At 39.1% G+C, this 15,857-nt stretch overlaps 1 protein-coding gene across 8 annotated transcripts in view; it reads right to left on the bottom strand.

The window, feature by feature from the left end:
* The window catches only part of Celf2 (CUGBP Elav-like family member 2), an 837,937-nt gene that overhangs the window by 334,323 nt on the left and 487,757 nt on the right, over nt 1-15,857 (bottom strand). For 2 of the 8 annotated variants that reach the window (XM_055593761.1, XM_055593760.1), the window contains exon 1: nt 15,438-15,554. The exons of the other annotated variants lie outside the window; for them this stretch is intronic. The gene's annotated coding sequence lies outside the window, so the exon portion shown is untranslated. Of the gene's footprint in view, nt 1-15,437; nt 15,555-15,857 lie in introns of those variants that run through there. 8 annotated transcript variants of the gene reach the window in all.

Here is a 15,857-nt window from a genome sequence, read left to right on the forward strand (position 1 = left end):
ACTAAAATGCTCAATCCCCATCCCGAAAGGCAAAGAGGATGGACATCAGAAGAAGAAGAAAACAGGAAACAACCTAGAAACCTGCCACAGAGGGCCTCTGAAAGGGTCTGCCCTGCAGACTATCAAAGCAGACGCTGAGACTTATGGCCAATTGTTGGGCAGAATGCATGGAATCTTACGAAGGAAGTGGGAAATAGTAAGATCTGGAGAGGACAGGAACTCCACAAGGAGAGCAACAGAACCAGAAAATTTGAACACAGGGGTCTTCCCAGAGACTCATACTCCAACCAAGTACCAGGCATGGAGATAACCTAGAACCCCTGCACAAATGTAGCCCATGGCAGTTTAGTGTCCAAGTGGGTTCCATAGTAATGGGAAGAGGATCACCTCCCCCTGAGCGGGAAGCAGCCTTACCAGGCCACAGAAGATGACAATGCAGCCACTCCTGATGTGATCTGATAGACTAAGATCAGAAGGAAGGAGAGGAGGACCACCCCTATCAGTGGACTTGGGGAGGGGCATGCGTGAAGAAGGGGGGGAGGGTGGGGCCAGGAGGGAAGGAGGGAGGGGCTTATGGGGGGATACAAAGTGAATAAAGTCTAATTAATAAAATAAAATAAAATTTTAAAAAAACTGGAAAGGAATAAGTCAAGGTATTGCTATTCAAAGATGATATGATACAAAATCAATTCACAAAAATATGTATCCCTTCTTTATAGAAATGACAAAAGGTCTGAGAAAGAAATCAGAAAAACAACACCTTTCAGAATAGCCTCAAATAATATAAAATACTTTGCACTGTATCTAACCAAGCACATGAAAGACTTGTATGATAAAAACTTTAAGATTTTTTATAAGAAAAAAAACTGAAGAAGATATCAAAAAATGGAAAGATCTCTCATGCTCATGGACTGGTAGGATTATTATAGTAAAAATGGCCATCCTACCAAAAGCTGATTCAATGCAATCCCCATCAAAATTCTAACACAATTCTTCACAGATCTTGAAAGAAAAAATTTCAGCTTAATATGAAAACACAAGAAATCTGTAGTAGCTAAAACAATACTGAATAATAAAAGAACTAAGGGAAGCATTAACACCCCAATTTCAGCTGGGTGTGGTGGTGCACATCTTTAATCCCAGCACTTGGGAGGCAGAGACAGGCAGATCTCTGTGAGTTCAAGTCTAGCCTGGTCTACAAAGCGAGTTCCAGGACAGCCAGAGCTACACACACAGAAACTCTGCCTCTTAAAAAACACAACACAAACAAAAAAAACAACAATTTCATGGTGTACTACAGAGCTACAGTATATTAAAAAAAATAACATGATGTTGGCACAAAACCACACAATTGACCAACAAAATTAAACTAAAAACCAGACATAAAGCCACATGTTTATGCACACCTGATTTTTGAATAAAGAAGCCAGAAATACACACTGGGAAAAAAGACATCTTCAACAATTGATGCTGGTGAAACTGGATGGCTACATGTAGATACTCCAAATAGGTTTATACTTATCACACTGCACAAAACTCAGGTCCAAGGATCAAAGACGTCAACATAAAGCCAGATATACTGAACCTGATAGCAGAGAAAAACGGGACATAGCCTTGAACTCCGAGGCACAGAAGAAGACTTTCTGAATAAAATACTGTTAGTACAGGCACTAAGGCCAACAATTCGTAATGGGACCTCAAGAAACTTACAAGCTTCTGTGTGGCAAAGGATAACATGATGTCATCCAAACAAAGTAGTAGCCTGCATAATGGTAAAAGATGTTTACCAAACACATCTAATAGAGGAATAATATCAAAAATATATAAAGAACTCCAAAAACTAGATATTAAAAAAACAAACAACCCAATAAAAAAAAATAAGGTACAGATCTAAACAGAGTGTTCTCAATAAAGGAATTCCAGATGGCTGAGAAGCACTTTAAGAAATATTCAACCTCCTTAATCACCCAGGGGAAAAAAAATCAAAACCAGTTTGAAATTTCAATTTACACATGTGACAAATGGCTAAGAGGAATTTTAAAAAGTGGCAGCTCATGTTGACAAGGATATGGTGCAAGGGGAACACTTATCCATTGCTGGTGGGGGCAAAACCTTGTGCAGCTGCTGTGGAAATCGGTTTGGTAGTACCTCAGGAAAAATGGGAATAAATCTATCTCAAGATCCAGTTATACCACTCTTAGGGACAGACCCAAAGGACTCTTCATGCTTGCACCATGTACATTGCTGTTTTATTTATAATAGCCATAAATAAAAAAATCAACCTAGATGAGGGCTGGAGAGAGGTTAAGAACACCGGCTATTCTTCCAAAGGTCCTGAGTTCAATTCCCAGCAACCACATGGTGGCTCACAACCATCTATAATGAAATCTGGTGCCCTCTTTTGGCATGCATTTATACATGCAGACAGAACATTGTATACATGATAAATAATGCTTTTAAAAATTAAAAAAAAACAAAACAAAACAAAACCTAGATGTCCCTCAACAGAAGACTAGATAAAGAAATTGTGGTAACTTAAACAATGGAGTATTACTCAGCCATTAAAAAATAAAGTGACATCATGAAATTCAAAGATAAATAGAAGGAACTAAAAAAAAAAAATCACTGAGTAAGGTATCCCAGACCCAGAAAGGCAAATATGGTATGACTTTGCTTATATGTGAATATTAACTTTTAATTCAATGGTAACCAAACTCCAATCCATAGAACCACAGAGGTTAGGTGTAGAGTAAGGGACTAGGAGTGATAGCTAAATCTCATTAGGAAATGGAAATAAAATATATAGTTATATATGGATGGGAGCAATGGAATGGGAGGATCAAGTGGGGATGGGGGAGACAAGAGAGAGAATATAAGGAGAGTCAGTTAAAATTAACAGCCATCTCAGGGGTAGAACAGAAACCTAATATGGTAGAAGCTTCTTAAAATATAGACAAATATGAAGTCGATCTAAATAAAACAGCCAAATAATGGCTGAGACAGACCACCAGTTAGACGTCTCTTGTCACCAAGTAAAGCGTTCAGTACTGAAACTAGGTTACATCTAATTGAGTTGTTGACCAAAGATGTCCCAAAAGAATTCCCAGATGACCCAGGCTATTACCAAGACTATAGCTTATTCTTACTGCAAGGCCCCATTGCCAAAATCAACACTGAGACAACTCACTGGACATGGAACAGGAAGGTACTCTTCACACTAGCAGAAGAGAAATGTAAACACCAACCCATGCACCGTCTACACTGGAGCTCTGTCCACAAGATGCACTCGGACGGTGGTTGTACAAAGTCTGTGGGCGTAACCAGCCAATATCTGATTTAACCTAAGGTCCACTGCATGACAGAACCTATGCCTGATGCTGCTTGGATGACCAAAACCTGAAACTAGAGAGCCCATGGACCTAGTTAAGAGCAAATGCTACTGGTCTCTAAAGAAAGCAATAGAATGACTTGTAATAACATTCTACTACACTCACAGACTCACAGATTACCACCTTGCTCGTGCACTGTCAGAGACGCTTCCTCCTGCAGCAGATGAAAATAAATATACAGACACTCTACCACCACCACCAGACATTATGATGAGAATGAGAGCCACTGGAACATTCAGATTTGTCATCAAATCCCTCCCTTCAGAGCTCAGGAACCCTGCAGAGAAGGAGGAGTGTAAGAGCCAGAGGGGATAGAGGACACCAAGAAAACAAGACCCTCTAAGTCAACATGATCCAAGCACAGATGAACTCAGAGACTGAAGCAGCATGCACAGAGCCTTCACAGGTCTGAATCATGTCCTTTGTATATATATATATATATAATACGGCTTCTAGTTGTCCAAGTATATCTTGTAGACAGGCTTTTATGGAATTCCTGAATGTGACTTAGTGGGTCTGTTTCTTGTGCCTTCTCCTGGGTTCTTTTCCTTATGTTTGCTTTGTTCGGTTCTTATGTGTTAGTTTTTGTTTTCTCTTATGTTTTATTATATCTTATTTTATTTATTATTATTCCTTAGAAGCCTATTTGTTTCCTAATGAGGGACAGAAGGGAGCAGATCTGGATAGGAGAGGAAGTGGGGAGGAACTGGGAGGAATAGAGGGTTTATATTAAGTGAGAAAAGATATTGTCAATAAAAAGAAAAAAAATTGTATTATTTAATATTCAAAATCCAAATACATGGTCACTAACACTTGCAGAAATTCTACCTGCTTTCTGCTTTGGAATGATCTAAGAACTCAAAAATGTTTTTTTTTTTCTTTTAATGTATTTACACATATTGTTCCTAGGTTCTTTTAATACTGGTCTCTGACATTATAAAACTTCAGTATTGTTTTTTGCCCTCTGAGAATTTCTAATACAAACTTAATTAAAACATTGTTCCAAAATCTATTTCACCAAAAGGTGTGAAAACATTTCTTAGGGCAGGGAAGTAGTCTACTCAGTTTTTAGTTGCCATTGTCTGGGATGAACAGGAGGAAGTGGCTAACACACTGGAGAGACCTGCACACACCGACACTGCTTCCCTTTGCTTGCACTGGCACAGTCCTAGGAGCATCCTGCTGTCGGCTGGGCACTACAGACCAGCTCCGGGGATCTGGCCTTACTGCTGTCTCCATCTTGAGGATGCAGGGTATTATCCTGTCTATTGAAACATTGCCAATGAGGAAAAACAAAAAAACACCTCAAAAATCTTAAGACCAATCTCTACATCAGGGAGAGACAATAAAAAAGCCTTAGGCTTTGGGAAGATGCCTGGCTTTGCAGCACTCCCATGTTACTGAACCCCAATCACATAACCTGCAAAACATTTTTTAACTATTAATATTTTGTTTAAACTCACTAGCCTAAGTGGTAAACCACAGTGTATCCTAAACAGAGAAAAAAAAGAAGATCATAAAAAAATTTGGAAATGTATCTATAGGAAGGATCCCATAAAGAATTAGTTTTCAGAATGAAAAAGAAAAGGGGGGGGGGGCGCTGAAGAATGTTTTGTTGACATTAGGAGACTTTTCTTCTGTATAGCTATTTTAGTGAGCAGAGTACCAGAAGTAAATCTGTATCTAAAATATTACATCCCAAGCAGACATATGATATAACAGCAAACTAATGGTGTGGCCATAATTCAACTTCTGTCTGTGGCCAATAATCCAATTTTGGTTGCTTTCTAAAATATTTTGGCCCAAATGAGTATCTGCCTTTAAAGGAAGTGAAACTTCTTTGACACTGATAAAATGTGCTAATTACAAAGAAGTGATTATTTCACACAGAAACACTTAGTATCTGTGTAACTGGCCCCCTTTTCTAAAGATCTGCCAGTTTCCCACCAGGGCCCTAGTTTTGCTTTTCCAACAAACTTAAAAGACAGCTGTAATTTTCATCATCACCCAAATCCCTTCTGCCTATATCAAAGACCCTATCTGGCTCACCTTACACATGAAATGCTCTGCTATAAAAGGCAAGAGACTGGGTTTGTGAGGTCAATTTCATGGCTTATAGAGTCTCTCCAAACAATGAGATAATCTTAAGCACAGCAGAAACCAAGTACTCACGGCGCATTATCGAGGACATTTCCTAGGCAATGGGTTCACATTCTAAAGGCTTTGGCTTCTGAAGAAAACATAGTCATGACTGATCTAAAAGAATCAGGTGATTTGCAGCATTAGGATCAAATGTTCACATTTGTTCTGATCTCTTAGGACTCCAAGGAGCCTATCACCAATGTCTGGAGAAGGAGGAAGGGCTTTCCTAAGTACAAAAGAAGAACTGGAACCCATCAGCAGCTGGGTACCACCTAGATGCATCAAACAGCTTACATACTACGCTCATTGTCGTCACCTATGCCACACTGTAAATTAAAATTGAGTTTTTCTCTTCTCCAGCTACTCCTGTGTTCTTCAGGTGTGCTATGGCCAGAGTAGCTAATGAGGCCACTGGGTGGCAAATGCTACAATATTTCCGTTCCACATTCCTATCAGAGGCTTGGGTTTCTAAATGAGTTCCAATATGTGAGAACCAACCTTAACGTTGTTTAGCTGACTCCTTTATCCTAAGAAAATTGCAGTCTTAATCAGTAGGTATAGAGATGGGCTTTACAGATTACATATATCAGGATATTGAATGAAGATATTGCTTCGGCTTTATCTCGCCCCAGAATCGGAGGTCTGAGCATACGTTCACAGCTGGAACATGAGCTGCATTATATTTCTCTATCGTCATGCAGAAGGAGGATGAAAAAAGAATCAGTCATCATAATGCTGTCCTACAGACTGACATTTCCTAAAAGTTTATAGCGGAACAATACTGCTTTATGGGTCTTTGCCTGAGACTTTGCAGCATGAATGCTCTAAAAGGAAAAACATTAGCAGTTCAGCTATAATGAGGGTTCCATTAAATTTGATGCTCCCAGGAAACAGGTGAATGTGTGGTCAGTGTCAAGTACTACGAAACTATAAACTATTTAGGTTGTCATCCTTGTTCCAAATTGGTCTCACAATAAAACCATATGAAAACTGAAAAACATTTTATTATTCATATTTTCTTGATGAGAAATTTTTGGAAGTCAATTGAGACTTGGAAGAAACAGGCATAAAACAAAGTAGACTTTAAGTCAGCAGGAGACCTGGGGTATATCTTATAAAGGATGCCTGGGCTGAAGAGACTCCATGCTGCCATACCAAAGTAAGCATGGCCAAAACAATACAAGACAAAGTTATTTCCACTTAGAAACAAAGCCCACACATGGCCATAGAACTAACGTGTTTTGTATTAAGATAGAGAGGAAAAGAAAACACCTTTAAATTCTTATGAAGAAAAATAAATTTATGGTAATGCCAATCAAGAAAAAGAAAAAAAAAAACATGTGTTTCTAATTCAACATATTAGAAATCTTTAAGACACCAGAAGTCAGTAAAAATATATTCAAAATGCTTTAGTACTAAAAGGAAGAAATAGCACCACCCATAAGCAGATGTTGTGAGCAGCTTTTCAACATCTAAACAGATATGAAAGAAAAGGAGGAACTAAAAGTCAATAAAATATAGGTATGAAAGAAAAAATCCTGATAAGATTATGAATCAACAGAAAGACAAATTTATTATTAAGAAATTGTTTTGAGACCAAAGAGTATTCATAAGACTCAGACCTTATCTCTAGAAGCTCACATTATGAAAAGATGCTCCAGAAGACAATGCAAGTCATGAGGAAAGATGTTACTAGCCTGGACTTAGTGAATAATTGCAGTTGGAGGCCTCCTGGTGACAATTTTGAGAAAGCAAACACAGCTGCAGCACAGCCAAATATAGCTGGCCAAGACAATGTCATCCATAAAGTTAATCACTCTGAAGTATGCTATCCGTATGCTCAACCCAAAAACCTCAACACCCCTTCTATAATGCAGGAAGTCAAAATATAGATCTGTACACAGAAATGTGCAGCTGTTCCAAGGCTGATATAGGTGTTTTGACATTTCTCTATCAAGGATCCAACTCTGAGAACTTTGTCAGGCATGGATATAACCCTTCTGAAATTCAGGAAAGGATAGTAAAACAAATGGGTTTTAGAGAAGAGTCAAATAAAAGTTATGTACCAAAAAAAAAAAAAAAGATAATAAAAGAGTCAAGAAAACTTTTGTATCCCCACTGAGTCTAGGCTGAAGTACAAAGAAAGAAAAGAGTAAAACAAATACGCATTAAAAACTGTTTATACACCAATCTCCTACCAAATGCTGTCTTTTTTAATGTTGTTCATGTTACCCTTCTCTTCTAATTTTCTCCTACAACTTTCAAGGACAAAACCAAATCATACCTCAACCCAGCAGATGTTTTGGTTGTCTAACACCCAATACCTTACTTCAGCTCCAAAAAGACAGAAAAACTGAGGTTCTGCATATGTGTTTAAGTTTGTTTTGTTTTGTTTTGTTTTTGTTTTTCAGTATGTTCTTTACTGCTCTTATATATATATACTTAAATTTCCATTGAAACAATTCCATAGAATTCGATTGAAGATACGTCGGTTTTAAATAACTCTAGAATCTTATCTGTTTGCAGTTTTACACATGCTTTTTTCTTTTTTTTTTTTTATTAATTACACTTTATTCATTTTGTATCCCCCCATAAGCCCCTCCCTCCTCCCCTTCCGATCCCACCCTCCCTTCCCTTTCTGCATGCATGCCACTCCCCTGATAGGGGAACCTCCACTGATAGGGGAGGTTCTCCTCTCCTTTCTGATCTTAGTCTTTCAGTTCTCATCAAAATTGGCTGCATTGTCCTCTACCGTGGCCTGGTAAGGCTGCTCCCCCCCTCAGGGGGAGGTGATCAACGAGCAGGCCAATCAGATTATGTCAGAGGCAGTCCCTCTTCCCATTACTATGTAACCCACTTGGACACTGAACTGCCATGGGCTACATCTGTGCAGGAGTTCTAGGTTATCTCCACGAATAGTCCTTGGTTGGAGTATGAGTCTCTAGGAAGTTCCCTGTGTTCAAATTATCTTGTTCTGTTGCTCTGCCTGTGGAGTTCCCGTCCCCTCCAGCTCTTACTATTTCCCACTTCTTACATAAAATTCCATTCACTCTGCCCATCAGTTGGCCATCAGGCTCAGCATCTGCTTTGACAGTCTATACTGCAGAGGCTTTCAGAGGCCCTCTGTGGCAGGTTCCAAGGTTGTTTCCTGTTTTTTTTTTTTTTAAACCAATTAATTCTTAGGGGTTCAAAGGCTCATCAGTCTCTCATAATGTCCATTTTTGTCAAATGCTCATTTAGGTACTGGGTTCCTATTACAATAATCAAATTTCAAGAACTGCTTTTAAAATCAGCCGGAAGCTGTGGACTGATGGTATGGTGCTCATAAAATAATGTCAGTACCAAGAAGAGCAGAAGGAACTCAGTCAGGACAACAGCCTATCTAATCACACAGAAGGAAAAGAAGCAGTTAGGACTCACTGCCATGACTGTTCTCTGAGGAGGCTTTCCCCAGCCTGCTCAAATGCAGATCTTGTATGAGGCAGCTGAAGCTCAAGCCCTGAAGCCCCAGGGACTTTACACTAAGTGGAAAGGAGGTCACTACACTGTGGGGGTCGCAGCTGTTTACCCAGTAATTTATATATATTTATATATATATATATATATATGTGTATATATATAATAGTAATTAATATATATATTATCAGGATAAATTTCCTTTGCCTCTTTTTATTTTATTTTATATTTATTTTTATTCTTTTTAGAGAAATTAATCTGTGCTCTAGGCCAAAGGTTGAGACATTTCTGAGATCTTTGGATAGCAGTAATCATAACTTGTAGTCCGTAGTTGGTCTTACGTGTGAAATATTCCTAAAACATATTCTTCAGAAAGTGTATGTTATGTCACAATTTCCTAAGTTTCATAACTAAAGACCATTAAATGGAAGATATCTCAAGAAAATGAAGTATGATCAATAAAAACGTAATCTTGTAAATATATATTTGCACACACGCTTAATATCTGCTGAGCACTGGCAAGCTGATAAGTTTTTGCCTTTTAGTCCACAGGATCACCTGAGTCTTTTTACATCAGAAAACTAAGGTTTAACTTTCTTGCTACAGGAAGAAATAATGAAAAACACAAATATAGTTCATGGGAATAGGATGTAAAATACCAGCTTAAAACTTTATGAGCTCCAGTGTCCAGGTGGATTCCCTAGTAAGGGGAACAGGGGCTGTCTCTGACATGAACTCAGTGGCTGGATCTTTGATCCCCTCCCCCTGAGGGGGAAGCAGCCTTGCCAGGCCACAGAGGAAGATAATGCAGCTAGTCCTGATGAGACCTGATGGACTAGGGTCAGAGGGAAGGGGGGAGGATCTCCCCTATCAGTGGAGTGGGAGGGGTGCATGGGAGGAGATAAGGGAGGGAAGGTGGATTCGGAGGGGGGGGCTCTGGGATACAAAGTGAATAAATTGTAATTAATAAACATTTTTTTTAAAGTGAAAAACCTTCATGAGCTCAAGCAAAGCATGGAAATTAAATCTTTTAAGAAAAAAAAATAAGAAACAACACAATGTTGAACTTAGCATAGTAAATTAAAATACACAGGACTATACTGTATGGTATATAAAAAGTTTTAAACTGCCCAAAAGTTATGTCAAATAAATCAGCTAAAGCTAACTGCATTCTGAATGCTATGTAAAATTCACCTGTGAAAATTTTCAGTCCTAAATAAGGCTGTAAATGTAAAAAAAAAAAAATAAATAAATAAAATGCAGCTACTAGACTAGGGACTCTTCCATGGCTATGTGGGGGTGGTGCTATGTCGTGAAGAGACAAACCTCTTTAGCGACTGCTACTGAAAACATTCTCCGAATCTTATTTTTAAAAGCACTGTTACTCAAAAAGGACCCTGGGCCAACTAGTCATCCAGACAGGGATTCCTACCCTGATGCTGGCCTAAAGGCCGTACAGATTATTTAAACTAATCTGACCTTAAGGTTACATATGAATGACAGAACAGTACAGGATCAAATAAAATGTTTTAAATTTTATTCTAAACATAGTCCAAATTTACAGTAAATTTTTAGGAAATAACTGGCCTAATATTTTGCCACTAAGTTGGCTGAGACTTTTGTTAACTGAAATAATTAAAATTAAACCCAAATCTGAATTTATGTTCATAGGTCATTTTGAAAGCCATATGGTTGCATATCTGTTATCACTACATTTTAAATTATCGGCTGATTTTAAAACATTACTCTCCATATCTGAACAAGGAGCGTAATATACAACCTGCAGTTCATTAAAGAGAATGTTCATAAACCTCTGTGGGCACTAAAAAAGTGTAAATCTCTGATATGCTCACAGAAGGCATTTCAGCCACGTAAGTGGAATCGTATTTCTATAGAAATAGTTGGAGTAATCACTTTCCGTCATGATTGAGGACAAGCGGGAAGAGAGAAGCTGCTCCAAGCCTCCCGAAATGTTCTCCTCTTTCTTTTACAAGTCCTTTAGGAGGATTGTGCAGCTCACACTAAATGAAAAAGACATTCCCTGGAGAAGGAGGAGGTTGCTATCCCTTCACATCTGGATTCAGAGCAGGAAGATATTGGATAGCACAATTAAACAGTGATGATGCTAAAGGGGAATAATTATTTTACAATTACCTGTGAGCATCACATTCACTGCTCTAATTAGTTTTTGTTTCCCACATAGGTTTTTCCAGGGCCGTGCGGCTCCATTTCTCTTAGGTTCAGCAGCACTTTTTGTTAAGGAAAACATAAAAATACATTTTCTGCACGACCACACAAGTAGCACAGCACTGACGGTGGCTTCATTATATGACTTGATACTTCTGCGATGGTGGAAACAGACAGCGGGGCATGAGAGCTTGGAGTTCCTAATGAACTGGAAACCATTAGTGTTTTCTAAAGCCCTTTTTTCTGTAGTTTTGTAAAACAAATATTACACTCAGAACTACCTAGCTCTTTGTGATGACATAATCCATACTTAACAACAAAAAATATGTCCTTCCCCTGAAGAAACAAAACCTCCCAATAATAAAATTCTAAGTCTGAAATAATTACTTTCTAAACTTGGGTGAAGTTCTTCAGATTTGGAAGTAAAGCACAACAATGACTTACTTATTAATTTAGCTCCTTATGCTAAAAGTATAACATTTTCCATTTAAAAGCAAATAAGGGATTCTTGTGTGTTGTTGAACATTTATGAGAGCATAGTTCATTTCTGTTTATTTTTGTAATTCCTGATAATGACATTAGATTCCTGTTATAAACACTACCTTGAATTTCTGCACTATACTTGTACTGTAACATGTGCTAGTTGTATGTACACTCGTGTGCAACAGATTTAGCCCATCATAACATTACCTCTTTTATGGGAACTGAATGAGTGTTAACTTGTAAGAAACACACTCACACACATCAAAAAAGGGGAGGGGCTAAAAAGAAGCTAAAAGTTTCGAGATTTTATGTAAAATGGAAAGACTACATTCCTCAAAAGCCAAACAGTGTTATAGCTGTTACGGGGAGGAAAAACACACTCCGAGCTAGAAAACATCATCCCATGAAATCTTAATTACTAGGTTCATATCTGAAAATCCTATCTCCTTTTTATCTTGTCTTTCAAGGTTCTTGTTTTCCTAGTTCACTGCATCTCACCAACAGATGCTGGAGCAATCTCAATCCAGCACATTACAATTAAATAGCAAGACTTAACAATTAAAGTAATACCTCTGCCCAGATCAAAGATAACATTCATATTCTTAAAAGCCTATGTGGTAAGAGCTTTTGGTCTCAGAAGGCAGCTGACACTGAAGTAAGTACGTACTGTTAGCTGAAAATCCTACCCCAAAATATTAAAAAATTCTTCATTTAAGAGCCACATACATGCACAGCTCCTCTTTCAGAGTTTCAGTTTAGTCTCCTTTCATGATCATTGTGGAATCAGGTAAGAAGTATCCAGATTCTTAGCATTTTATGATTTGTAATTACATTTTCCACATAAACTTTAAAAGTCACACAAAAGGTGGGGAGGAAGTACCAAATGCTTTTAATCCTCATCTTGTTAGTAAATTTTAAAAAGTTTAAATTGATGTATACTCTCATTAGTTAGTTAATAAACATATTTAGTAATGCAAGTTTGAATCAGAAGCAAGAGTATTAGCGATGTTAAGTATGTGATACAGTATTCTCATATGGTAAGATTTTGGTGTTAAAGTATCACCTGTCCAACAGGAGCACTACCTACCCTCTAGACCTACCATGATAATTAGAGACCATATAAATCAAGCATGTTGGCACACAGTTGCCATGCAACTAACTAAACACGCATTTTCACTTTTACAGAAGCAACAATGACTGCCTCCTAGGGGTAGGCGCATGGCCTTCTAAGAGTTCCCTTATCTATAAAATGAGGTCAGATGACACAGTCTCAGCCTGTTTTAACTTCAACAATGAGGACTGAAACCAGATGATTTCCCCAAGTTTATTAACTTATAGTCAGGATGACTTATTCCTTTAAGGCTACTTACTGAATGTAAACAAACAAACAAACAAAAGCAAAAAATACACTTTATCAGTAACTTCTCAGCCTTCTAACACTGCAAATCTAAATACTGGCACTAATAATTTTCAAGCTACATTTTTCACCTGTAGTTCCTCATTTCTAAGCCATTATATATCGGTTCTCTTTAAAAAACCAAAGATAAGAGACTCTAAATGTATCACTAATGAGGTAAAACTAAGAGGAAACACTCATTCCCTTTCCCAATTAAAACCAAAAGCCCCAGTTTAAAATAAAATTTAAAATGCAATTCCTATTTCCATTATGCTTTGCTATGAGTAATAGTTTATAATAACACACAAAAATAAAACTCTAAAAGCCAAGATTAGTTAAAATGCTTATTTCCATTTACAGTTTTGTTACTGAATGTTTAAAATCCCAAAACTTTGAAGCATATGTTAGAGCAATTCTAGACCACTACAGAGCCTTAAATGATCTGGGCTCTTTAAACATTGGATGGCTCATGGGGCCATCAAGCGTAATAATTCATCTCAAAAGCTATTTGTTCATCTGCCTGGAGGACTCAAACATATTACATCTTGCAAACTTATCTAATATATTCCTGTGGGAAAACACCATTGGGAAAATACGTTCTGCTGCTTTAGAAAATCAACACCAGAAAGGCCCCCATGCTTTATTTAAACTCCTTTTATGAACAGGCCAGGAGCTAGCAGACTGCATTTCAGTCCACGTGGCAACATACCACCCATGACAACCAGTCCCCCAAACAATAAACCCACTCAGCTCTCTTCCTCAGAGTCCAAACATGGCTATCAAATACAGTGCCTGGGTGGGTTTCAAGCATTTTACAAGTTATGTTCCCATTCATATACCTCCAGCCCCCAAACACAATCTCTAACATGAGTTAATTACACACTCGTGTGAAAATATGTCTCAGCATTCTCAGGACTGTGGAAATGTACAACAGCTAATGGTGGGAACCAACAGCAAAAGTATCATTTGCAAAGACCATTTTCTTAGTTCATTTAAGCAATAGCTGACAAACCCTGAAAACAACCTGGGGTTGACTCCAAAGGCTACAGTTTGGAAATAGGGAACTTTTGGAAAGAAAAAGTGGGGTAGAAGTCATATTAAGATTCATATAAAAAGTCTATCGCTGAGATACAAAGGTTCCGTTCAGAGCTGGGTCTGAACAAGCCACATTCATCCACCAAATGAAAAGGAGGAATTAAATTTTCATAATCCATAATTTAATTGACAAGAGATTACATCTTTCAGAGGCCATTAATGCTTTAAATTCATAGAGCATTCACTAGCTAGATATATTATGTCACTTAGGTAGCAGGTGACCATAAATTCAAAATAATGTATCCTACTCCTTGATTCGGCCCTAACATTCTAGTAGACGTAGAGAAAAACAGGGAAGACTTGTGAAGTAACCCGTGTGCAGATACGGACTAGGTGTGTGTAACATTTATATTTTAAGAGGAGACCTGGATAGAGATCTCGTCAAACCATCAGGAGAATATTACTAATCAAGATTAATTTTACAGAGAAAAGTGCCAAAAGGGAATTCGATTTTTTTAATTTGTTATCCGATTAACTCTGAGACCTGGCCGTGTCCACTCCCATGTTAGCCCTAAGATCGACTGAAAAGACAATTCATATTTAACAGATTCTATCATCCTTATCTCCCACTTGATTTTTTTTTTTTTTTTTTAATTCTAGGGCGTCAATAATTGGCCACTGTGGAGTTTCTCAAGATTCTCAACTCATGATACTTAACATACCAGAAAAAGAATCCAGCATCACAAGGGAAAGTTAGCTGCCAGGGAAATGGATCATAAAGCTTGGAATGGCCTGAGCATTTTGAAGAGTAGCACAAGGTGCCAGAAAGCGTATAAATGTTAAGTCTCACAGTGGAGACAAGACAAATTTGTACATCATCTTACTGACGGCAGCCCCCCCCTCCACACACACACACACACACACACACACACACACACACACACACACACTAAATCTGATACATTCTCAAATACCTCACTTGATAAGCGAATTAAATTCATCCCATCCCTCAGAAGGACAGACTCTGCCATCAGGCTCTGGCAATCCTTTTTGTCTATCTGGGGTTTCTTTACATAACATGCCTGAAACACAAGTGGCTCGTGCCGAGATCCCCGGAGCTAAAGAGAGAAACTTCCCTACGAAGACAAACCAGCCAGATAGAAATCAGACACAGTTTCCTTTCCTCGCGGATCCCAGCCCTCTCTCGACTTGTCCCAATAACCGCTCTATCCTAGTTTGACGACACGTAAAACCACCAGAATCACATTAATTATTAAATCACGGACTGCCTATCAGACAAAACCATTCCGATTACGTAAAAAAAAAAAAAAAAAAAAAGAAGTAGTTACCTCTAATTTCTGCACGAGAGTACACCTGGCTAGTTTTAAGGATTTGGACGCAGCCTCTTCCTCTCCCCCGTCCTCCTTCCTCCCATCTCAGGAAGGAGTGCAAGCGAGCCGGGGATGTTCGGCCGGGCCACCCCGCATTTCTAATGACACGAGCGTGCAAGGGAGCACGCGCCCGCCCCGCCCCGGACCCCGCGCCCCGCCGCCGCCCGGCTCGGACCGCAGGACGCCGCGCCCGGCCCCGGGGGGCCCCGGGGAGCTCCGGGGGGCGCCGGGACCCCGCACCGGCACGCCCCGGGGAGGCCGGCCGCTCGCCCCGCTCGGCCCGGGCGCCGTCCCGGCCGCGTCCTCCGAGGCGAAGCGGCGGAGGGGAGGCGGCCGCCGCCTCGGGAGGGGGAGAGGACGACGCCCCGCCGTCCGCCA

Source organism: Psammomys obesus, unplaced genomic scaffold, assembly GCF_907164565.1.
Source record: "Psammomys obesus unplaced genomic scaffold, mPsaObe1.curated_primary_1811, whole genome shotgun sequence".
Taxonomy (NCBI): domain Eukaryota; kingdom Metazoa; phylum Chordata; class Mammalia; order Rodentia; family Muridae; genus Psammomys; species Psammomys obesus.